Genomic DNA, 26,417 nt, shown 5'->3' with positions numbered 1-26,417 from the left:
GCTGTAGGTCAAATGCACATCAGACGCTGAGGCTTGTCTAGTAAAAGAATATTAACTATCATGTTACTTCCTATATTGATTACATGTCAAAATGTTACTATTTTAAATACAGTAGATTAAGTAAGATCTGTTCTTAAAATCTGTTTCTAGTATTTGTTTTTTGTTTGTTGGTTTGTTTCTTTGTTTACCGTTTTAAATGTGGCAACTAGGAAACTTTCTTTACATGGCTCTCATTTCATTTTTGTTGGGAAGCCTGTCCTGAGACAGTGTCAACCCTTTGTTTATAGATGAGATGCTGAATCCCGAGAGGCAGAACGAGGCGCTGGTTGAGCTGGGGCTGGAGCCAGTGTCTCCTGCCCCCCAGGCCCAGCACCTGTTAGGCTCAGGCCCTCTCTTCCTGCCCGACAGCCACCATGCCAGGTTTGGATATCAGAAACACTGCCAGGGACTTCCGAATGAACTCCTAATGCAGGGAAAGGCGTATCACGGAGTATGGTAGAGAACAGAGAAATGCTCATTCTCACTTTGTCACTGTGATTAAGTCAATGGCCCCACTTTGCCTTGGAAGTGTAGACGAGCTCTTCTGGGCTTCCCACCTTCTGCTCTGTTTCCCCGTGTATCTATCATGCTGTCCCTCATGCAGAAGAGGGTGAGATGCCTTTGCCGAGAGGTGGTCCCCCTTTGTTGGGGAGAGTGAGCGAAGCTGTGTCCCCCCAGCCTACGGCCTCGGTCCTTGAGTCTGGAAATCGCTCATGGCGGTCCCACAGGTGACGGTCGGAGGACCTGGTACATGCTGCCAGGCCCGCTGTGGAGGCGGTGCTCTGTGATTCTTGAACTTAACTAAGATCAGATTCTACTTTCTGGTTGTTGGTAAGTTGGAGGAGAAGATGCCAGATAATTGATAAAAAGAATGTCGAGACCAGCCCTGTGAGTGATAGGCAGAGGGGACCCGAGTCCCACCTGCGTGAGGTGCCTATTGGGCTCTGGATGAATTTTCTGTTCCTCCCGAACATACCTCTATGGCTTAAGGAAGGGGCAAGTCATTTCGTGTCCATGATCTGTGCTTGTCCTCACAGGGTCCTGTGATCTACATGCCCACACTCCCCTTCTTCTCCTTGGAGATGAGGTGTCAGGTTTAGGAACCTGGGCACTGCTGAGAGCATAGCTGCCAGCACCATGGTACACCAAGGCTGGCTCCGTTCACCTCATCTGTCACCACCTGCTGAGTCCCAAGGCGTCAGTCAAGGTAGGTGCATCGGTGCAACATAAGCAGGGACCAACTTCTCCCCCTGGACAGACTGGTGGGTGAGCAGTCGAAGCCCGGAGCCCTTCCCCAGCCCCCAGGCCAGTGCCTCCTCTTTTGTCATAGGAGGCACTGGTGACATTTTTGCTCAGCAACTGCTTCGCTCTGAGTCTAAAAACACACCAGAGAATGTCAGCTTGATTTTGACTTTTGAAGTCTGCCCTTGGGATTTGGCGGAGTACCTGGATATGTGCTTAGCCCATAGTGGAAGACACTGTCACCATTGTTTACCCAGAACCTCGTGTACCACGCATGGCTCCAGGCATCAAATACAGCAGCGCATTAAACCTCCCTCCTTGTGGGTCTTTCTGTTCCGGTACCATAAGGGCTCAGCCAGCATCTTAATGTCAATGAGTTAACGCGACCAGTGAGCTCGGGTCAAGCACATTCTATTCCAGTCATTTTATTCCATTGTTGCTTTTTCTATTCCACAGTCATTAATTTATAAAGCAATGCTTTGGTTCAGGAGAAGAGCCTAATTCTCTCCTGCTACTCGTGGTGGAAGTGAGCCTGAAATGTGACCACAATTTGTAGCTCAAAAGCTGCCTAGATGCATGTAGGTGGAGTTTTGGTTAGGGGCACTGACCACACTGGGGTCCCCCGGCAGCGCTGCTCCCCTCAGGCCCCTGCCTCCCCTGGAGCAGGAGGTGAGGGTGGGTCTCACCGTCCCCGCGTCCCTGGCCTCACACACTCTCGTAAATTCATGTACATGCTGTAAAAATCATTTTTCTTCTTGTGTGTTTTTAATTATCTCTTGTTCCTCTTCTCCTTTTTCTTCGTTCATTTTTCTCTTGTACTGCCCAGTGAGCATGTTGTTGCTTCTGAAAATGTGGGCTGTGCACACCCTGCATTGGGAATAGCCAGATCGCCCTCCGTGCTGTCTCCATCGCTTTAAAAAGCAAAAACTTAACAGATGCCTTGATCCGTGTATTATCCTAGTCATCTTTTTAATTTCTAATTTTTTGGAATATTTGCTTTGTTAGCACATCACCCACTGGTGTTTGATACCTGTTAAAATCCTTGCTTTGAGGGACATGTTTGGTCCTCCTTATATTTGGTGACAAATGCGCCCTTATTAAACTTGTTTGATTGTTTTGAAGAAGTGAGATGTGAATTGATTAAGGCGGCTGCTGAGGGATTCTTTTCATGGAGAATTTAAACTTGGAAAGTCAAAGTCTGCAGCACCTTGCTTGATTCCTGCTTTTACACAAACGTGCTCGGCACGCGGTTCCTGGCTGTCGCTGTGACGTGCGTGACGGCGCTTCCTGGCCGGTGGTCACTGATGAGGAAGTGGCAGGCTCGGGATGGAACAGCTGCAGGGGACGCTGTTGGAGGAAGCAGTCAGTATTTTTTTTCCTTTGCATTCAACTTCCCAGTGCCATTTACCTTACTTTGCCTTCATAAAGGGGCAGAAGTGGGTCTAAAATCCATGCCACTCTTTTGTTCCCTTTATGAGGCTGGCTTTTCTGAGTATCAGGACAACATGGCCTTCTCCTAAGTACCTGGCTCACCTGGATCTTTTGGACACAGGGACTGCAAAAAGGGCCGTAGCTTCCTCTCTGCTCCAGCCAGTGGGCATTCACAGCTGGGTCTGTGGTTTGCCTCAGCAGCCGTGCAGACCTCCCTGCTGTGGCCTTTACTTTTAACCCATGTTGGCAGTAAAGAGCTGAATCCGTGTCTGTTGCAGCTGACGTCCACCACTGACGGCTTTGTTAGTTTGTGGTAGTCAGTCTCCAACACCCCAGTCAACCGTGAAGGAAGATGCTTTGGCCGACCTAGGACCTTGGATACTCACCCCCACCATGGTTCTTCTCACCTGGTGGAAGGGTTTGGCCACCGCCATCATGCTGACCATGAGACATTGTTGCTCCTTTCATGCTCTGGTCCAAATGTGGACACTTCATTTTTCACTGAATTTGTCTCGCTTGGGTCAGGACAGAATATCTGAATGAGTCCATCACATTCTGGGTGGGGAACAGAACAGAAGTAAGTGTCGCAAGTAGATGGAGTCTATGCTGTCCAGGTTGGCAAATGCAGACTGGTATCTGTGATGGCCGGGCTGTACTACCCTGGACACAGGCACTTCCCGTGGCTCCCGAGAGCCCAGGGGTCGGAGTGAGAACAGTCTTGCCTAAGTTCCTGCATCCTCACCTGCTCACTGGCAAATGTGTCTGCTAATTAGGAGCTCCCCCGGACCTCGGGCCCTTCAAAGCTCAGACCACGTGAGAACTTCTCCTGGGCCTCCTTTATGAGAATCCAGTGCCTTCTGAGGTGACCCGTGCCAGGAGATGCCTCCCCCTCCAGGGAGTAACCTACGGAGGACTGTGACTCACTGCACCATGCTGTGAGCTTGTGGGGTTCCGGCCATGGTCCCTGCAGAACTAGACTTGAGATGGGCTTAGTGAAGGAAATTACATGACAGATTCCAGGGCAGGGCCGGGGGGAGGGAACAGGGGAAATTTAATGTGACCTCAAACACCTAGATGGGTACTGGGGCTGTTACTAAAATGTGGAGTCTGGGAGGTACATGCCAGGAATCGAATTCCAGAGTAAATGGTGGACATGAGGCATTTTTAAGGTGCCATTTGTCATCCAAGTTAGGACTTCAAAGAGACACTGGTGTCTATGAGACTGGGGCTCAGGTGAAGGAGCCGGACTAGAGACACACTTTGGGAGTCGTCATTCTTAGCTGGTGTTCACAGCCTTGCATGTGAATTAGATCATCTCGAGAGGTGCAGAATTAGGCTGTGGGGGGCAGGGCTGTGTCTGGTTTGGAGGAAAGCCCAGACCATGCAGCTTTGCTGTGTCAGTCAGCGGCATTTGCGATTTTTCGACTAATGGCGTTTATCCTTAAGGGGCCGGGCGGTGGGCAGGGCCAGCCAGGAAGAAATCTGAAGGGAGGGTCGTGGCTATGTGTGTGTCTTGGGAAGGTGCAGAGGCTGCAGGGTCCGGGAGGGTAGACTTCTTAGAAGCTGGATTTGGAGTGGGGACAAGGTAGTCACACTCACCTGTGAGGGAGGGAGGGAGGCCTATGGAGTCCCACCCTACCGGACTTGCTTTCCCATGAACAGAAGGCAATCATACAAAGTATCTGAGGTGAGAAGGGATGGGCGCTGTGAGGGGAGCCATCCTGGAGAATGGTGCTTGGAAAGTTCTCGAATACTCTCCCTGCAAAATAGAGTAAAAAATACCCAGACCCTTAAGAACATTGATAGTGTCTTGGGAGGAGGCAGTTGTTTTTCTGACCTCGTAAGGGTAAAGCATGTATCCAGGGATACACAGAAGATACGGGCAGTCTGTACCGGGGGCTTGATCCTTACCGGGGGAACAGTGTAAGTTCAAAGGGGGAGAAGGGCAGCGGAGGGCAACTAGCCAGGCCCCGTGTCAGGTACCAGTCGGCCGCCCTACTTGCATGTTGCATTCACATCCATGCCTCCCAGGTGGGCGGTGGCAGCCCCCTTTTGCGGATTGGGAAGCCTTCTCAGAAGGGTTCAGAAATTTGTCCATTTAGTGGCTAGTAAGTGCTGTAGCCGAATTCAAGCATGGCCTTGTCAGACTTCAAGAGCATGTACTCTCTATTAATTCCGGTACCTCCCTGTTGAACCTGGAATGGTGAAGTGGGTCAGTTTTGGAGCCTTTCAGAAAAAGTATGATTTAAGTGCCTCAGGACTGTTTCACAAAGCTCAGTGTTCTCTGTTGGTTCGGAAGCACCGCAGTGCTTTTCTCCACACAGATGTTAGGTTAGGTCTTACTCCTAGGTCGATGACGTGGTTGCAAATGACCTACAGGTGCAAAACCACACTTAGCAGCTTCTGAAGGGAAACTCTCCAGTTCTCCCTTGATTGGCTTTATTCCACGGGCTGTAGCTGTGCTGCAGCATAAGCCTGAGCTTTACTTATGGAGTGAGGGTTTAATATCCAAATTTAGCATAAAACGATCAGATGAAGAAAATCGACATGACAATTTATTTTTGGGTTTCATTAGTCAAGATATACTATCAGTTAATGGCCCATATAGCAAATGAAATTGAGTACAGGACATTGCATTTCTTCCTTTCTATTTAGTGTTCTCTTACAGCATAAGGCTGCCTGCTTTGGAACATCAGCTCCGCCACCACGGCACCTATCAGTGTGTTGGTGTGATTGCATTTACACAGTGCATGTAATCTGGGCTTCCTCAGCCTCAAAAACTCCAGTGCATAATCACGGGCTGTAGCCATCTCTTAGTCTCGCAAATACTTCTAAAATTATATGATGCCAGAAAAGAAAGAAGAGAGAGAGATTGTCTTTATCAAAGTTCCTTTCAATTCTAACTGCAAACTGTTTTTGAGCAGCTCTGGTTTCCTTTGGATATGAATGTATACATTTCTTTGCATGAAACCTTGGTTCTGGACTAGAACACCAAGTTCTTGCTGTCCACAAGCCACAAAAATATTAGCCAAATTGCACACGTGTGAAATAGTTTATATTTTTTCTGAGAAAGTGTCCTTGAATTTGGGACTTGGGCTGTGATTTTTGCTTTTTGCTTCCCCCAGCCCTCTTGCAATCTCTCACTCCTTCCCACGTGGCCCCCAAGATTTCGTGGTCTCAAAGGAGGGGGCAACTACCCAGTTGGTCACCATGTACTGCTGCTGTAGACGGAGCCCAGCCAAGACCTAAAGGACATTATCAGAGAGGACTTCCTGGAAGAAATGTGCTCTACATTCAGTTGTGATGACAGAGTAAGAATCAGCCAGGAGAAGGAGTCAAGAATGTGGCTCAGGTCGCAGGTGCAGCCCGGGCAGGCGCTTGGAGGCTTTTGGCGTGGGGACCCGGGGAGAGTGCCCTGTGTGGTCCAGAGTGGAGGGTTCCCCTGCTGGGGAGGACACTGGAGAGAGTTTGGGGTGGAGGGCTTTGGAAGAACTTGGGTTTTACTAGAACTGACACAGTATACAGTGAAGGGTGTCATCAGAAAGTGACCCTCAGGAAAGGTACTTCTGGTTTTGCTTCTGATATTCTACAGACAGAAGGGTCGGGACGGGCGAGAGTAGGTATGTCTGTCACTTTGAGACTCACCCCGTCATTTATTTATTCATAACACACGCACTTCTCTGAGTCTAGGGGAGAGAGGATGTAGCCACATTAGTAAGCAAAATGTATTTGCTTCTTGAGAGCTTAGCATTGTCAGAAGTTGACTTAGCCTAGAATGTTCTAGGAACAGAGGAACAAATTGTGGAGGTTGGAGGGAGGGAAGGCTTCCTTGGGAAACAGTCAAAATGAGCCTGGAGGCAAGTGGGAAGTAGGAGCAGGTCAGGGGGCCCCTGAGGTGACTGGGGACCTGGGTACTGAGGTGAGGCTGGGCGAGCAAGGTCTGGGGTGGGGATAGAATTCCACCAGGGAGCCTCTGAATGGTTTGAAGTGGGGTGATGTAATCAAATTTGTGATTTGGGAAGGCTGCCTTGGCTTTGTGTGTGTGTGTAGCGGGGAAGAGGTGGAGGGTGCCACCAACTGGGGGATCATTAGAAGACCATTCACAGGCTCGGAGAAGGGCGTCGGGGCTGCTTGGGGATGGCAGGGGCAGTGTGGATGCCGGATTTCCTTATGGGGGGCCTTGTTAGCGGGGCCGCCCTAGAGGCACCTTGTGGCTGCAAGAAAACTGATGGAGGCCGCCAGCTGGACTTCCCTCTTCTCTCTTTCCCTGCCTTGTGTGATGATCTTAGCTCAGCCAACATTTGGAACTGATAATTTCCATTTGGAAATTTGGAAGAGCTAATTTCCAGGGTAGCCCAGGATGCTGTTGAGCTCGTTCGAGTGAGATCTGATAGGATCTAAGTTTGTGTTCAGTTCTGGATGTTCACTTAGCTAGAAACGTCCTGTCATTTTGATTTCCAAAGGGGTTTTTATTCTTGATAAAGATTGCTTGGTGAGAGGAAATTTAATACAGCTGTTGTTTTTTTCAAAAAAAAAACATATCTTTTAAGAAATTTAATATTCAAAAGATTAGGAATATATAAAATTGTTTAAGTAAGTTTTTGGTGTAGTTTCTTTGCTTTCTGAGCTACTGTGGAGTTAGAGCCTTTGCATTACTTAATAGCACATCCTTGTCAGTATTTAAAGAGCTGTTAGTGAGCCCCCCAAGGCCTCACCTCTCAAAGAATCGTTAAAGTTTGCTCTGAAATAGTGAGATCATAAAGGTCTTGTTTGCAGAAATCAAACAGTTTGTTTAAAATCCGCAGCATAGCCCCATTTATAAAATAATAGTAAGTTCAAAATTAAGAAAGTGGAGGATAATTGACTTTTTTTAAACCTGAAGCATAAACTTTCTTGTGCTAATTTTGCAACTGGAAATTTTGAAAAGAAAAATCCTACTGCAATATCATCTACGTGAAATACATATATGTTTTTCACTTTTGAATAGTAAATGCGCAGTGGTTTTCGAATTCAGGAGCATTCCAGCTCAGATACTGGCAGTGATGGTTGCTGGTTTTCAATGGAAGAGCCTTAATTTTCCTTCTTACCTTTTTTTTTTTTGTACTGAGAGGGTTGAGTACTGCTTTGCCAGCATGATTTTGGGGCAATTTGAGGGCAGATGTCGTGTACCAGCAGTGAGATATTTCCATGCATTTTATTTTCTGGACATCACCAGGGCACATATGGGGTTTGTGCCTGCATGCTGGAATGCTGCAAGACTCCCTGATCCATCACCGTTATATCCTGGAGCTGCTCTGGTCAGTGAATGATTTTCTGTGGCTTGGAGGTAATGCGGTCTGATGGAGATGTTCAGATGTGCAGTAAATTGCTATTACTTGAAATAAGAGTAACCTAGAAACATTGCTCTAACAATACAGGATGAGGGAGGAGAATTGGTTGAGCTGCTTGCAGTGAGGAGTCTTCTCAGGTGACTCCCACACCGTGATTCCTGCCAATATCCGCCCCAGCCCTGCACGGTAGTCCTGCCGAAGCAAGCATGCATTTTGCTCAGAAACGCAGTGAATTTCCTTGTGCCTCTGTTGGTTGGCTTTTTTTTTGAAAGCACATCTTGCCCTTTGCTTAAATGCCATCCCTGCTAGTCACCACTTACACTGATTCTTCTGAACCTCGTCCATACATAGCTGTTGAATGGATGAACAGAATGTAGTATCTCCATGTAGTGGAACATTATTCACACGTAAGAGTGAATAAAAATGAAAAACAAAGAGGAAAATGAAAAGGGCCACCTGTTTTGGAAAGTCCACCCTGACTGTTCAACCCACCCTTTTCCCTTTGAAACCCAATCACTTATGCTCCACTCTACTCTTTTTGATAGTACTTACCACCTTCTAATAATCTTTAACGTTTTCCAAAAAAAAAAAAAAAGAGAGAGATGCTGATACCACTTTAAAATTGACAAGCCTTGATAACAGCACGGTAAGTGAAAGGAACCAGACACAAACGGCCACATACTGTTGAATTCAGTGATCTGAAATGCCCAGAATAGGCACATGCAGAGGCAGAGAGCAGGTTATGGTTGCAAGGGGCTTGGTGGAGGGGGATTAGGGAGTGTCTGCTAGTGAAAGGGGGATTCTTTTGGGGTGATGAAGTGTTCTGGAAATAGATGGTGGTGAGGGCTGCACAACCGTGAGTGTGCAGAAGACTGCTGAGCGCTGTGTCTGGTTGTGCCTGTTGTAGGGCGGCTTTAATTTGTTCTCATCCTGCCATGTCAAGAGTCATCTTGTGCTGTGGCCGTTCTACTCCTGTGAATGTTGAGGGCCAGAGACTTTGTAGAATCATGTTTCATTTTTCCCCCTTGCTGAGTGTAGGCAAAAAAGATTTAAGCCTGAGGAAGTGCTCCATCTGCAGAAATGTCTTTTAGTTTTGCATGGTGTAAAAATCTTGACAGCTTTTAATCGTTGAGGCCAGTGTGTGGGGGGAAATAGCCCGTGAATCCTGGGTGAGACCGGGAAGAGCCGCGCTTCCCTCCCGGACACGGGTGGGGATTTCACCCCCGTTCAGACAGTGAAGGGCCCAGACCCATGAGCGGAGTTGACAGTCGTGAATATTTACGTGTATCCGCTGCTTCATCTTGGATATTAATTTCTAGCTGAGTCATTTTGTGGCGGCAGCCTCATCCTACATCAGGAATTTATAGCATCTGCTCTTTGAGGTGAAGACCTGACAGACTTGATTATTTAACAGTCTCCCTTGAATTGATATCTCAGGTTCCTTTGTCAAAAGCAAAACAGCAGAAATACAGACGTCCTTCAATGCCAATGTGACCTGGAACGGGTTTAGTCTCTGTGCCTCAGTGGCCTTGTATGCGGGTGGGGAAGATGATAACAGTGCTTCCCTCAGAGGGGGTGGTGAGGGGAGAGTGAGAAACGCAAATGGAGGACTTACACGAGATGCTCATAAATGACCGAATTTAGTGCTCTCAGCCTGGTGAGGCCTCAGGGGCAGAGATGTCAGAACAGAGCAGTCCTAGCCGGAGCTAGATCCGCATTGGCAGCTTTTATGATCAGTATCACCACTGTGGGTTATCAGGTAGTTTTAAGACTTGATAATATGAATTCATGAATAATGTTAGAAGACTAGACATCTCAGATCCAGGTTACATAGTTCTCAAGATTTCTTCTGAGAAATGGATGGTTTCTTCCCAATCTAAAATCTGAGATGAGTCTCTAAAAATTCTGTAATCCTCCATCTTTTTGCTTTAATTCTCCATTTCTTAAAAAACTTAGTTTTTAAATGGAGTTAATGGGGACTGATCTGAGGGCCTCATGCATGCTAAGCACATACTCTCCAAAATGAGGTATAATCTCCCCCGTAATGTTTTTTAAACTTTATTGTCTTAGTATTCAGAGGTTAGAGGCCTCTAATTCTTTTTCTGGGGACTTGTCATGAACCTGTAAATCTATAATTAATGGACAAAACTTGTTTTATTAAAAAAATCAATAGAATATTCTGCAATCCATCCAAAAAGAAATGCTCATTGACATAAAATGTTTCTCCTTTAAGGTGATTTCTCCTTTTTGGCCTAGCTTAATTTACTAACAGCCATCCTCATCATCATAATGACCAAACTCGCTCTGAGTGGACACCTACCTAAGTCTAAAATGCTTTCCTCGTGTTTTACTTCATAGCAGGTGTTTGACGGTAGGTATCAGTGTCTCCTTTTTTGCAGCTGAGGGATTGAGAGATGGAGCAGTTTGTCCCGAATCACGCGCAGCTGGCGGTGGCTAGCTCGGTGCTGGAATCCAGGCTGCACACTATGCATTCTCAACTGCTCCTCTAATCAGCCTCCCATTAAGTGGTTACCCTTATTCCTGTGGCTCCATAAATGGCCGATTTTAGTTATCTTAGCCAGTTGAGGACTTCAAAGGAGAGACAACATTGAGAATGTGAGACAGAGTGGCATAAATTAAAATTGTACATTTTCACAAATGTTTAGTTCTCAGGTAATTATATAAAAAGTTAATTATTTTTTATTTTAGTGCTCTGTAAGCACTAAAAACCCAACATTAAAAATACTTATAGTGCAAAAGAGAAGAGGGCTTTGAAAGTCCAACCAGTGCTAAGGATGTTACTTGTTTTTCTCTAGTGGCCCTTATTGACAGAAATACTTACAAAGACTGAGTTGCTTTATGTAGTCTTAATATGGAAGAAAAGATTGTCAGTGAATATTGTAAGTAAAATCTTTACTCTTCTCTTTCCTGTTGATGAAAATGTAAATTGTTTTCATGGCTTAAGTACATTTCCTCATTTGTGAAATTTGAGTAATATCTTTTAAATTGTCTGACTGTGAGAGTTAGGAGCCTTGTATACAAAGAACCTAAGAGGTGATTAATAAAAGTGTGCTGTCACAATGACAGATATTTTAGAAGGATCAACTCTGAATACTAAAGAGTTTTCCTTATTTCTGATGCATATTCAATATGTATATATGATATATTTGAATATGGTTTAAAGTAACAAGGATTCAGTTTTTTTTAGTGTAGTATGAAGTTTTAATGAAATTTGTATCATTCTAGTGAGACAGGGACTAGTTAAATTGCCTTAATCAGATGACCTTGAAGACTAATTACACAGAATATGTATTGTTACAACTGAGAAATTATGTTGCCATGTAACCATCCACTCAGACATTTAAATTCGTGGGATTCTGACCAGATCCATTAAGTTTAGTAAAATCCACATTGATCATTTTTAGGGAATAAGCTTCTCTCTTTTGCGATTAAATTTTGATTTTATTTCCTGCACTCTTAACAGGTTTAAAATATCAAAATATTGATTTGACATGTCACTTTTCTAATAGAGAGAATAAAGCTCATGCTGTTTTATTATGCAAATAAATGTTTCTGTATTTCAATAAACTTGTATGATATCCTGGCTCTTTCAGAAGTGTTTTGCAAAATACTTAGATAACCTACTGTTGGAAAAATACAAACGTGACTTATGAATATAGTGCCTAGTACAGTGCTTTTGCTACAGTGCAAGACATGAGGCCTAGGAGAGCTTTGCTGCCGATTGCCAGGAGGACAGATCCCATGTCTCAGTTTCCCCTCCTGTAAAATGAAGTGGCTGGACTGGATTCTTTCCTTTTCTAAGATGGGTTTCCATGAGCCTATGTCTTTTGTTTATATTCAGGAGTATTAGCAATATCAGATTAAATACTGAATACCCCTCTCTTCCCCGGAAGCAAAGTGCAGTATGTGCTACATAAGCTTTTAGTTATCTGATTCTCGTTTCTGATCCTACAGGCAATTTTTTTGTTGCATCTTTCCCGGCAACCTGGAAGGTCTTTGTAGCCATAGGTGGCGCTGTTGCACTTTCTTACAGTCTTGATTTTCCTGTTTGTAAAAGAAGGCTTAAACAACATTATTTTATTTTGATTTCTTTGCTTAATGTTTCAGAATAGCCCAATGTCCATTATGTCTGTCTACCTGGAAAAATTATTCTGCTTATATCTTAGTTTTATTCTGTCATGTCACTGTGAACATTTCAGACTTGCTTTGCAAACAATGGCAAAATTCGTCTTGTCTTCCAGTGTTAGAAACCAGTGAGCTGGGATTTTGTAAAACAGCTAGAAGTGGCCTCTGGAGCACCTTAAAGCTGAAAAGTGTACTGAGTTCCCTGAGTATTGACTCCGCCCCTGTGTGTTAATTGGTGGTAGGAGATTTGGTGCATTTACGAAGGGGTGTAGTTTTTGACTTGGGTTTGCGTGCACGCGCTGCCACTGAGCCACATGAGCCTGAGTCAGTTCGTTTTGAGATTTTCCCTCATCTGTGAGATGGGGACATTCGTATCTGCTTTGTAGAATTGTGAGAATTAGAAATTTTGTAAAGTGTTTACCACAGTTGGTATGTCAAGAGGGCTCAAAAACTTTAGCTGCTGTTTTGTGTGAAGCCATCATTTGAGAGTCTTTGGCAATTACTAAGAAACAGGAAAATAAGAAAAGCTGGTTTTATGATGAGAGATATTTGAGGAGGTTCCATAGTTCCTATACCCATAATTAAGCATCAGCAGAGTAAGAAATGTTACACAGTCGTCCTGAGCCAACGTTAAGCCACAGAATTATTTGTTACTTCATATATGTTGGGGCCTAAGGAGATCCAATACTTATACACATGTTGTTTCCAGCAGCCAACTGAGAGATGACACAAAAAAGTAGGCATGCTATAAATGTCTTCTTTGTTACTGATGAAGCCACATTCTCCATGAACTTCAGGGCTGTGGGAAATGCATGTCATGACACTGTGTCCCAGAATTAGAAACTCACGCTGTCCCAGATATCTCTGGGCCACAGCGAGCCTTCCCTTGAGAGGACCTGCCCCTTCATGCACAGGGCTTTACTGCCATGGAACTGAGCATCCCGGGTGCTTCCCAATGGTAACAAACACTGGAGGGAAAGGAAGGGTTTCAAATGCTCTGCTTGTCTTCCCAGACTCACACCTCACTCTGTTACTGTGATGAAGGCTAGCTGTGGGCCAGGGGCCAGGGGTGTGAAGGGAGAAGCACTCTCCATGGCCCAGAGGAGTGGTTAGGAGGCATCCCCTCACGCGGTTTTAACAGGTGGTGAGATAGAAGAAAAAGGTGCTCCCCAAGAGTTTATAAAAGTAGAAATAAGGATTTTCTTTGTGACTTAGACTAACCAGGAAACACATAAATGATTAGAAGTGAGACTGGTAAATCACTTTGATATTAATTTAACATTTGTTGAGCACCAAAAGTGTGCCACATTCTTTTCTGAGAGTTTTACAGAAATGAATCCTTCAATCTTCTCAACAAGCGAGTAAGGAAGATTTGATTGTTGTCCCAGGTTTACAATGTGAAAATTGAGGCATACAGAGGGTAAGTAAGTTGGCCAAAGTCACAGAACTAGTAAGTGGCAGAGCTGGTATTCAAACCCTGGCTGTCTTGTTTTGAGGCTACCAGAGATGGGCTTTGGGTGTTTATCGTTATCTGTATCCCTGAATCTATGTACCCCTGTGCATAAGTTAGCCCAGAAAGGACAGGGAAAGGAGAGTTACACAGGTGCTCATAGTCGTATCTTGGCCACTGTCCACGGAAAGTGCACTGTGATTAGCGTTAATTGTTTTCCAGGCAGTATATCAGTTCTTATAACAGAAATCTAGTCCATTGAGTTAATCTAGAATCCCTTCCTGCTCTGCTTCTGTCCATGTTTGCCATGTGACTGCCTGCCCGTGATTGGGCAGTGGAGGAGAAAATGTACTCATGGTTGAACTCTGATATTTCAGTCTGGTTCATAGTTTCACATCTTCTGTTACATTAGTAATTTAAGTTTCTGGTTTTCTTTCATCAGTGTGTAATGGGTTTGGTTAATGTGAAATCAGTCCATGGGAGCCCAGGGGTGCTGACGGTATAATTTCTGAGCATGTGTGTCTCTTCAACTCGAGCAGACCTGGCTGGAAGATTTCCACCAACCGCACTGATTTCCCCCAACAGCGGGGTCCTCTCCCACCCCCGGATGTGAGGCTGGGAGCTCTCTGAGTAAGCCAGTCAGAGGCCAAGTCCACCAATCAGAAAATGATGAAGTACCTAGAAGTGGGTTTAATAGAAGAAAAGGGCTTCCAGGTTGTCTGATGGGATGTTCGAGTCCGTTTGGTGAAAAGCTGTCCACTGTCTGTGGTTGAGCTGCTTCTTTGCTGTTGAAAACTCTCGATTAGATGAAGGGATTTTAAAAAGCAGAAAGGAGTGATTTCAGGTCTTACGTCCACACAGGTGAGAAGTGCTGGATGACCGCCTGTGTGGGGCATAGACAGAGTCTTACAAACTTCATAAAATAACTTTAAAAGCTCTTCTATCTGAGTGCACTTCATATGGGGTCCAGTTCATCACTTGTGATGCTGAGAGGGCAAATAATTGATGATGGCAGAAAGGACACGGAGGCATCAAAAAGGTCTCAGTCATTTTCCCTTTTTAAAGGATGCGGCACAGTGTAATATATTTGAGCTGGTTTTCCACTGAACAATTTTTAGTGTTTTCTGGGGCTCCCCAGTGCCCCAAACTTCCGTGCAGCTTGGTGTCCCCTCAGAGCAGCTCTGTCAGTGCTTGCCCTGGGCTGACGCGGTGTCACGGGGAGCAGGACGGTCAGCGTCCCCGGCTCCTCCGAGCTCCGTCTCCTCATCCACGGAGCCGGGTTCCTCATCCGTGTCTACTTAGTAGGGTTGCTGAGAATCACACGTGATGGTGGTCAGGTGTGATATGTGGTTGTCTCTGTGATTGGCATATAGTCAATATTTGATACAAACACTTTTTTTGTATAATTGTAGCCCATAGATTGCAGTGGTTTTTAGTCTGCATTTTTTATAACTTTATTATTTTTAAATATGCACTTATTTTTATTTATTTTTTGGAGGTAATGCAGAATGAAGCCAGGACATTGTGCATGCTAAGCAGGTGTTTTACAACTGAGTAATACACACCCTCCTTGTCTGCACTTGAAAATAACTATTGCAATAAACAAAATAGCTCTTAAACACCATCAAGGTACCTAGTCTCGGTATAGACAATTGAACATGTATGCTATTTTAATAAGAATAATTGTTGTTGAGAAATAATTTCTGAATCTGTTAATGTGCTTAAAAACGATCATAGGTAGTGATAAACACGAATCTTTGATCCAGTACTTCTTAGGGTCTGTTTTGCCATCAAGGGAAATTACATTCTACAGAGAAGGCTAGTTGGGTCTCTTTGGTATTTGGATGGCTTAGCAGATGATCAAGTCTTTCAAAAGCTGACAGTTTTGTATTTTAAACTAACTAAAAAGTTATCTTCTAGAAGTTGTAAGTACTAAGCTTGTGAAGTGCCCAGTAATCCAGGGGTAAGTGTCTGTGTCTGTGTGAACGTTTGTGTGTGTGATTTCAGGAAGGTAGAAATAAGTTCCATATAGGCTTCGGATACCTTTCTCCTTCAGTTCAAGGTTTAGGCATATATATACACAAATAAATTGATATTGTTTGTCATTTGGCATATTGTTGGGAATAAGAGCTTCTCATACTTGTTTCAGAATGTTTGGGGAGAATGAGCTTAGAAAATGGGAGGAGAAAGAGTCAAGGAGGCATTACACACTTTGTGCAGGATATGAGAAACAGTATCTTTTCATTTCTCTTTTCTTCTAAAGCAAATTGGTACTGAATTGTAACCTAGTATTACTCAGAATTGCTTTTCTGATCAGATACAAGTGCCTCAGATTTTTCAAGGCAACATGAATGATGAAATGTGTTTTAGCAGTTATCTTTAAAAGTAGTTTTATTTTTCAAGTAAAAGGCTATTGCCTGTTCTTTCTTCCAGCAGCACAAGAAATTCTCATTGATCTATGTACATGATCTATGTGCTTAGTTTCTATGGCTTTTTTTTTAAGGGCTTGTTTCATTGTGGTTTGAATGAATGTTTAAAATTTCTGGATTTTGATCTTTAGAACATGCTGATTTATCAGAACTGTTAAAAACCTGATTGTTATTTGGTCCTTGTTTGTTGGGGCAACGTATTGATTTCTTTTGTCTGTTAAAGAGGGAAATTCTTCCTCTAGCCTGCAGATCATTAAGTGAATGGTTAGCAGTGTGCCTTTAATATTATTTGAATGCATTGAGCATGTTTGTCCAGTGAATTTTGAATTGACTCATTATAATGACTTTGCTTTGGTCCTGTGACTTTTGCTCCTCTCCACAAGAATTTGAATTCTCTGTTGTATTTTGTATACGTGTTCTTAAGGGAAGAAATTTTGCATTTTTTACAGAGGTGGGTTTTCCTACCCCTCTGAATGCCTTCTTTAATTTATACAATAAATGTCTGTTATTGCAGTGCATAATTATTTCATAAACTATTTTTTGGCATAATCAGAAGCAATGACAAAGAATTATAATAAAAAATACGAAACCTTCCTTCCTTTGAAGAATAGAAATCAGGTGGTCAGGCTCCCGCATGCTTTGTGCCTGACACACTTACTCTCATGTCATTGTGTATCATGATTCGGAGATGGGGTTGCTTCATGTTTATAGATTTTTGTTTTAACATTTGTGTTTAATTATTTCTCCAAGCTAATGTTTCCTGTTGGGTTTGTGGAAAGAGTAGAAGGGAAAAAAATTCTTTGTTATGTTTTCAGGAGGCCTGAGTTGATGAGAAAAGAGTTGAGGGTGGGCTGAGGAAGAGAGTGACACTTCCTCTCCTCCCGGCTGAAATTGATAAACAAAGAAATCAATTACGTTTATCGGAATTTGACTAATAGGAGTTAGCGAGCCCAAGCTGGCTAGATTTGCCCAATGGGAATTACTGAATTCACCTGCAGAATTAGGTGCTTTACTAAGTAGAAACAGCTTAGAGCAATCAGAAAAATCAGTAATATGATGAGATATAATGGGATTATAATAACTTTCATTTCTGAAACTTTTCTTCGGTAAGTTGTGTAGAGCTACTATTAAGTTTCAAGCACCAGGAGTTAAGAGTGTGGGTGGTTATGTAGGATCGTTATTCACGGATGTGTCTAGTCCCTGCTAGAGTGGCTGCAGCTGGCAGAAAAAGACTGACAGCCAGGATTTGTCATCCTAGGCTGTCCTCCATAATGGTTCCATGTGAGAGCCCATGATTGCGTTAACAAATTGTAACACACCCCAGCCGCCTGTGAACTTTAAGAAGAGAAAAGTATGCTTAGAAACTGCTTAGTAAGCAAGTACCTGTGCATCCTCACTCCAGTCTCCTTGCCTTAAAAAGCAGAGACAATGCTTTGCTTGAATAGCTGAGGTTTTAGATAGCACTCTGCTGGTTGCAAAGCAAGGACCGAGGCCCTCAGCTATAAATGCTGGGCTTGTGTGCTGTTAGAAAGTCAATTATCCCCAAAACAAGGACCTGGCTGGTCTGGTGGTCTGCTTTGTAATTCACATATCTAAAAATGTATCTTGTTCCCTTCACCCCATTACTTCCTTAAAATTAAACTAATCCTTTGTACTCATTGTGTATTCTACAATCTCTGCCTCACCCTGTCTTTCCCGAAGTTCCTCCTTACTATCACACAACTGCTAATGAATTTTCCTTTGATTATACACAATAAATATGGGAGCATTTGAGAGTCTCTTGGAGTTGACTCCCTACTCCCTCTCGATTTCTTGACTTTTTCCACAGAGTCTTGAATAATCATTCCATATCGGTAAGACTTCTGCCAGCCAGAACCCACAGTTCCAGGTGAGAACGATGCAGGCTTTATCTCTCCTACCAGATGAAGACAGAGAAGAGAATTGAGATCTGTTCCCTCGTGGTCCCTTCCTGCCCCAGGGCCACTGCAGTTCACCTTCAGCCTTCTGGCCTCTGCTCAGAGGGCCTCTGTCCCAGGACTGACTGCAGCCTTTTCTTCCCTTTTCAACATTTCCTGTGCCTTTCAGAAGTTGGTCTCTTCTCTGTAATACAACGCTGGCAGATTTGATGGTGGTCAGCGTGCTGATGGGCAGTCCTTTGGGGACTCCCAGGAGCCATGCTGATTTTCCTGAGTCTTTCAATCGGGGTTACAGAAGAGTCTAGCACCAGAGGAAGCCCATTCACGTGAGGTCAACAGAGCATTTCATCAGTTTCATTTTATTTTTAAATTTTCAGTGGAGAAATTATTTGTAGCAAACTGTTCCAGATTTTCGGCCACCTGCTTTCCTCACCACGATTTCCTTGATGGCTCTGGTGCTTGTTTTAAGAACCAAGTTTCTTCTCTGTACTTTTGTAGCTGCTGGGCTTGCCCAATACTTGATCTGCATTTGAAGCAGAATGTTTCTTCGTAATGTCAAACTGATTTTCGTATTTCTGAATATTTCATGTACACTCAGCTACTGTTTCAAGTGAAATGCTCTTGTCCAACTCCGGTTAACTCACATTTGCTGATCTCCTGCTATCATGCTGAGGACAGTTTCTTCTTCCTCTAACAAAAGTTAGCAATTTGCATTTACTATGGAAGGTACTGGCCCGAGGTGCTTTTTTTCTTAACAGTTTTAATACAATTCACCCATTAAAATGTACAGCGGTTTTTACTCTATGCCCAGAATTGTGTATCGCAGTCAATCTTAGAACATTTTCATCTCCCCAACAGGAAGCCCCGTATGCATAAGCAGACATTCCCATCTTCCCCATCCTCCCCCAGCCCCAAGGAGCCACTCTTCTCTCTCTGTGGGTTTGCCTGAGCTGGACATTTCATGTAAATCGAGTCACTTCTTGTAAGTGGAGCCGTCTATTGTGACTGACTTCTTTCACACTGAGTAGCGTTTTCAATGTTTGTCCAGGTTGTGGCCTGGGTCAGTGCTCTATGCTTCGCTATTGCTGAATAATATTCCACTGTATGGCTGGGCACCACTGTTTACCCATTCATCACGTGATAGGTATTTGGGTTGTTGCTGCTTTTTGGCTGTGATGAGTAGTGTTGCCGTTAAAATTCCTTTAGGAGTTTTTATGTCGACATTTGTTTTCAGTTCTCTTACGTGTGTGCCCAGACATCAGAATTCTGGTTCATTCAGAAACCAAATGTTCAACTCTCTGAGGACCTGCCAGGCTGTTTTCTAAACTGGCCACGCTGTGTTACATCCTCACCAGCAAGGGCTGCGCGTTCCGCTTCCTCTGTGTCCTCATTGGTGCTTGTTATACTTTTTTTATTATAACCTATTGTAGTGAGTGTGAAGCGGTTTCTCCTAGTGGTTTTGACTTCATTTCCTTTACAGCTAATGATATTGAATATCGTTTCATTGTGCTTATTGAACATTTGTATATTTTCCTTGAAAAATACCTTTTCAGATCCTTTATTCACCTTTGAATTGAGTTGCCTTTTTAGTGTTGAGTTGTAGGAGTTTTTTTTTTTTCCTTACATTTGGAGATACAAATTCCTAATCAGATAAATGATTTCAAAAAGTTTTCTCCTGTGTGTTGTTTTTTCACTTTCTGGATGGTGCCCTTTGAAGCAAAGTTCTAAATTTTGATGAACTCCAATTTATCTCTGTTTTCTTTGTTCCTTGTGCTTTTGGGGTATTATTTAAAATCTGAATTATTTTATTTAAACTTGTATATCTAAAATGACTTAATTCGTAGGACCGTTCTAGGAGATGGGTGTGGTTGTTCTCCCCAGTCTATGGATAGAAGACTGAGATGCAGAAAATTTCACTGAAATATCAGTGTCACAGCTACCCAGTGCTGTGGGAGTTCAGACCCTCATGTTTGTCCCCAGCAACTGTGCTCTTCACCACCATGCTCCACTACTGCCTGGAATCGTGAATGAAAACGTCTTTCCTTTTTTGATTTCTTGTTAGTTTGTTTTCTCATTGGGGACCTCATCTCCTCATTTTCCTTTCGGAAACCAGTGTAGGTTTATTTTAGGTCTCATGTAGGCAGAAGCATTGCTATCAGTTAACTTCTTTATTATTCACTCTCCAGTGATGATTGTTGCTAGTTGATCTAATCAAGTCATGCTCAAGTCTTTCCTGCTCATGACACTAAAAACAGTCATGACTTACAGAATGCTCAAAGAAGGAAGTATTTGATTGATTTTATTTTGCTACCCAATCAAACCAATCAAATAAAAGCCCCGGTGTTGACACAGATTATAAGCCCTCCAGAATAGGGTCACTGTCTTCCTTGTGTTTCATTGGTTCGGTCACAGTGTCTGGATAGTGCATTTCAGTCCAGCAATTTTGTGAGGATACGGTGCTCGTGAATCATTGTAAGGACAGAATTTTGACAATAGACTGTGTTGTTTATTTTATAAGGGAATAGATAATATAGAAATACTGCTCAGATCTATTTTAAAATTAAGCTTGGAATTTTGAGAAGAATTCAAGGAACCATACAAAGATCTTTTTCAATAATTTTAGATCTATCTTAGACATTTTGTGGTTATATAGCAGAATAACTTATCAAGTAGATTTGACAAGAGGAATGTAGTATTGATTATTTGTTTTAGTTGAAATATTCCAACTGGGATAAATTAATCAGTGCCTATAAATGAACAAATATGTTTGTATTTCTATGCAACATGAGAGAAGGCTTCATATGTTTGTATGTAATATATATGATTGTGTGTTTTAATCTGTCTGACAGTGTTTTTAAAGTTTTTAAGCAATGTTGTAACTTTAGAATTCTCCTAAGAAATACACTCCCCTAATACAGCAGTTTGTACTGTGTATCCTGCCTTATGCATGGGATTCCACTGTCCCCTCAGTGAGGAATTTCCTCTCCTATTCAGTTAGTAGCAGAGTTAAAGGAGCTGTGATTTCTAGGCCTTTGCTCTCCATGTGTTTGCAGTTGGCTGCCAATTAGGATTTTGCCTTTCTTGAGATTTCATTGTTCAATTAGAATTTTTGAAAATAACTATTAGTATGTTTCACTGGTCTCCCTAGAAACTTGATGTGTTTGTGCTTTTCAGTTTTCAAATTATGAAAATTATATATGCACACTAGTTTTTAAGTAGTCCTTTTTCACTTGATATTTATTTACCTCTTTATAGTTAAAATAATTTTTTTCCCAATGAATCAATTGTTGTGTATGTTTTAAAATATATCTTACTTTTTATTTTTCTTATTCTAACAGGTATATTCATGGTACAGAATTTAGAAAATAAGGATAAACACAGTAATAACTTAAAAATGGCCTCTAATCTCACCTGGAGATACAGTTGTAAGGTTTGAAATTGAGAATTACAAGTCCTCTCACATTGTTCTTGTTTTTCAAGTACGTTTTTGTTACTGAGACCCTCGAATTCCCATATGAATTGTAGCAGCAGCTAGTCATTTACTGCAGAGGAGCCCGCTGGGATTGTGGTCGAGACCACGTTGAGTATACGGATCGTTCTGGGGAGCACTGCCATGCCAAGAGCTCTGTCATTTGATCCATGAATGTGTGTGGTGTGTCTGTGCAGGTATTTAGGTCTTCTTTAATTTTGTTTCAAAAATGCGTAGAGTTTACATAGTATTATTTTACTTTATTTTTTTGCCTTTATACTGAGTACAAGTGTGCAAGGTACCGGGATCAGAATTGTATTATTGTCCCACCACTTGCTGCCACCATGGACGCTGCGGTCTTTCTTTGCCGTCTGTAAAATCTTGCACAAAATAGGATGTCAGTAACTCTCTCTTGAATGAATGATTATATGATTGTTGGATGATGCTTGAGAGTCCTTGTGATGATGTCTTTTTCCCAAAATTTCCCCTCTTCTTATCTATGCCCTTTATCTTCCTTTCCTCCAGCCTGGGTTTCAGCCTGCCTGTGGCATTGATTTTCCCTGCCTGAGGACTCTTCCTTTCACTAGTTCACGATAATGTTACATGTGGGCTGTGGAAATATTTAGATATCAAGAAAGAGCAAATACATTGCATGCTAGTATTTTTAGAATTTGGTATTCTTTTATCGAATGAAATTAAATAAACCTGACCCCCTGAGCCCTCCCCTGAGCTCTTTTTGCCTTCCTACAGATGATACTGCTCTGGTTGCTGCATGTGCCTTTCCCCAGCCTTCATTTTCGAGTTGAGTATGTCACCATCACTGGAGCCCTCTCTTTAAAATGAAGAGAATACTTGCTCCTTCTCCAAGGTTGGGGACTTGGATGAGATGAGGTAACAGATAAAGAATGGAGCCCAAACTCATTCTGACACGTGCTCTTTCCGTTCTTTCTCCAGGGGAAAAGAGTACAGTTCAAAAATATAATGATTGTGAGCTAATGAGATAGACAAAACAACCGAACATTTATTACATATCCTTTCGTGCCAGAAACAAATGTATTATACACACAAAAAGGACATAATGTACGGTAGTACTGTGGATACAAATGTGGGTCCGAGTTCTAGTCCTGCTCTGAATTGACCAGTCCTGTGAGATGGAGAACTGGTAGGTCGGCTTAGCCTCTCACGGACTTGTTTTCTGTCCTGCAGAGACGGGGCCCGCTAGGCGTCCCCCCCACCCCCGTAGAGGTGCTGTGTGGGATAAATAACGCGCGTTGGCAGCCCGAGCACACCTGCTCGTTCCTCGTAAGTGCAGGATAGCATAGCTTTTGTGGTGACGGCTTTGTGACCGTCCTGTGTTGACTCTCTGCTCCAAAGGGATGCCTTGTGGTTTGGATATGGGATTCCCATTTCTGTGAATACCCAATGATTGTGTTATTGGGCTCTGCTGATTTTAATCTATTCATTATAAAGTACATATTGTAGATATATTTTTCAACCATGCATGCTATTTTTCTTTTATTATTTATAATTCTACCCTCTCATCTCTTGGTGTGACTTTTCATGGAATCCAGGAAACAGTCCTAAGCTACCTGCCTCTTCACAATTCTCCGTGGTGGTTTCCTTCCCTGACTAGAAGAGGGTTTTGCATAGGAAATTTTCTTTGTTCCCCTTTCCTTTCTTCTTTCTGTTGACCTTTCCTTCAGTCCATTTACCTACCCACTGATTCTTCTGACTTGTTCCAAAACGCATTTCAGGCAGCTTACAGAAAAACAGATACCAAAATAAACAGGTGAAAAAATGTGGCCAAGTTCAGACAGTGAGGCTAGGAGGCGAGCCTGTGTGAGGGTTGCAGGCATGAGACACTCGCCTCTGCCCTGTGACTTATAAGATTGACAGCAGCAGTGTGCCTCAGGCTCCCAGAAGACACAGGGAAACAGGGTTTGTGGGAGATGCTCACTGGCTGTGAAATTAATAAGTGGCTGAGGAGAAGCCCAGCCTTTCCATCTACTAAGGCTTAGGAGAATATTTTGAGTGTGTTCCAATACCAGAGTATTGCATCTTTTCTTTTGTGAGAGTTCTATGTATAGTTGGTTACATTCTATACCTGGAAATTTCTCCAAAACTGCTTCCCACGTGAGTCCCATGGCTCAGGAATGGGGTGGTTCTGCTCATTGACGGGTGTTGGCCAGAAGCAGAAAATGACAGCCTCCAAGGAGCCTGGGATTTGTCAGTTATGTTTTGTCAGTGCTGTAGATTTCAGAAAATGCTTTCACCGTTTCTCTCCATCTGAGGAGGCAGCGTGCTCTCTTACCAGCATCAGGAGCTCAGGGCCACGGGATGATGGGGGATGCCTGCACTGCCGTCAAGACAGCTGAGCTAGTCACTGCAGGCGCGGTGGTTTTACATAGTGCATTTCATGTTCTTTAATGGGTTTCAACAGGTAGTTAATTAACTGAGTTAATTAACATTTAATAAATATGATGCTTTGTTGAAAAGACAGTTTAAAAACTGTTTCATTACTGAAATTTCAGTAGGGAAGATTCTTTATCTTATTTAAGCCTCTCTTTTAAAGTAACAAAGAAACAAGACAGGAAAAGCAGAGGATGATTTCTGTTCTTCCTCTCGGCTTGAAGGTGCCCTCACCTCCAGTGGCATCCATCCAGATACCAGCACTGACACTGGCCGTGCTCAGAACTGCCTCAGCCCTGAAGACACAACTGACAACTAGAAGGGGGCCACGCCCTGTTACAGCAGGTGCTCTCACTTTGTGGGTCCTTATGTAACTGCGTGGTGTTATTCAGGATCGCTCGTCCTACATTGTGTGACGCTGCTGTGGTGTCTCCTAGTTATTTGTTTCCGTAAGTACTCGTGCATGTTTATCAATGTGTTTTACTAGACATCTAAAAATGCTTTTTTCAGATGAAAAATAATGTGTATTTAATATAAAAGTCTGAAAAAAGGGGCAAAAGTGTCTATCCTGGTCCCACTACTCAGAGATAATAATTAACAGTTTAACATCTATTTTCTGTTCTTTTCATCAATGTATAATACCTCTGTCATAAAAACCAGCGAGCACTCTATGCCTGATTACTATGTGGAGACCTCCGTTTTCCATTCAGCTTATTACACGTTTTTCTACAATATTCTATCTCCCCTGGCATGATTTTTAATGACAAGTATAGCATTCTGTCTTGCGGAGGAATCATCCATTTTACTTCGGACTTAAATAAACTTTTAAATTCCAAGTATACTTAACTGAAATTCTGAAAAGAGATCTGTTGTGGTACTGAAAGGCCCCTACATCCCTTCCCCTTTTTTCCTGAGAGTAAAAACTGCTGACAATGTGGAGTATATATTTCATGACCTTTATGCCAATGTCATATATATATACACATACATACAGACACGTATATGAGAAATCTATGTATATGTGTGTGTATATATACTTTATTGAAAAATAAAGCCATACTATATGTTTTCTGAAGCTCGGTTTATTCACTCAGGTGTATATCATAAACGTCCTCCCACTCCAGACTCACCCGGTCCTTTCAGATAGAGGGGTCTCCTGATGTACAGGTTTGGTCTCTTCTGCAAGGACAACTTTGGTGGGAGAGTGCTGTGGACAAGGCCTTGGGCCACGCCGAAACGCCGGCCCCTTAGTGCCCACAGCTCGCCTTTATTTGCCACATGATTTTCTTGATGGTGGACACTTAAGGTTTCTCCAATTTCCACTGTCAGAAAGTATGTTTGACTGGCATCATTCTCGTACAAACATTCCTGTGATATTGTATGAGTATTCGTTTAGTTAAGGATTCTGAAAATTTAGTCCCTGGATGTGACAATTACATACATCACAGGCTTCTTTCAAGTGACTCTAGAAATTCCTTCTCCAGTGGGGAATGAAAAGATGTAAAATAACTTATGTAACCAATTCTCTATTGCTGGATATGATTTCACTTCAGCTTTTCTTCCCACCATTGTATACAGTGCTGTGTAAATGCTCTGATGAGTACATCTTTTGAACTGATTTTTTTCTAAATGAAACGATTCCTAAAAGTGGAGTTGTGTCTGTGTGTACACACTTTTTTCAGAGTTTACATATCCATTGACATGTCATCCTCCAAAAAGATCTCACACAGTTTTTTCTCCCACAGATGGACACTAGCTAGAATATGTTTGAAAAATGTTTGGCAATATGGTGAGCCAAAGTGCTTTTTCATTGATTTAGTTTGCATTTGATGACCAGTGAAGTATTGAGCATTTTTCACTCATTAGCCTTCTGACTTTTAAAAAGTGAATGATCCCTTTTGTCCTTTGCAAACATTTAAGTGAGGGAGCTTCTGGTTGCTTTGTGACAGCTCTTTGTATGTTATCAACATTAACCACTTGTCTTCATCAACATGTATCACAGAGCTTTTTCTTGTCATTTCTTGCCTTTCATTTTGTTCAGTAGGTTTATTTCTGTTGTGGCCCAAAATAATCTTAAGCTAGTAAATGTCTTCTTTTTGGTTTTATCCATGATAGTATTCTTAGAAATACTTTCTAATATTTACATCAATATCTGTAATTTTTCTAGTGGTCATTATGACTGGAATAGAATTTGCTTTTTCCAGGTGATTCTCTGATTGTCCCAAGACAATTATTGAATTCATACTTTGCTCTTTGATTTGAAATCCCACCTGTAAAAAATACTTATGCATACTACAGTCTCTTTTTGAGCTCATGGTTTATTTCTGTCAATCTTACTTTCTTACTCCAGTTTTATATCTCACATATTGTAAAAATTTATTTAATATCTGACAGTGTGATTTTTTTTGATTCTTTCTTCCATCCCTAATTTTCTTGGCTAGTATTATGACTTTATTATTCCTGAAGAATTCTAAAATACTTTTTTCAAGCTAAAAAAAAAGGATAAGGGTTATCATAGGATATTTTAGTAAGTTTTGAATTATCTTTAGGAGAACG

The 26,417-nt window shown here is 42.5% G+C and overlaps 1 protein-coding gene across 2 annotated transcripts in view; it reads left to right on the top strand.

Moving 5' to 3' along the window:
* The window catches only part of LOC140690350 (trafficking protein particle complex subunit 9-like), an 83,430-nt gene extending 59,082 nt beyond the window's left edge, over positions 1 to 24,348 (top strand). Inside the window, exons 2-3 of one of the 2 annotated variants that reach the window (XR_012065612.1) lie at positions 1,077 to 1,246; positions 24,086 to 24,348. The gene's annotated coding sequence lies outside the window, so the exon portion shown is untranslated. The remainder of the gene's footprint in view (positions 1 to 1,076; positions 1,247 to 24,085) is intronic. The other variant, XR_012065609.1, reaches the window with a different exon arrangement.
* The last annotated feature ends 2,069 nt before the right edge of the window (positions 24,349 to 26,417 follow it).

This window comes from Vicugna pacos, chromosome 30, assembly GCF_048564905.1.
Source record: "Vicugna pacos chromosome 30, VicPac4, whole genome shotgun sequence".
NCBI lineage: Eukaryota > Metazoa > Chordata > Mammalia > Artiodactyla > Camelidae > Vicugna > Vicugna pacos.
Note: the sequence above shows the minus strand (reverse complement) of the source record. Positions and strands in the feature narration are given on the sequence as shown.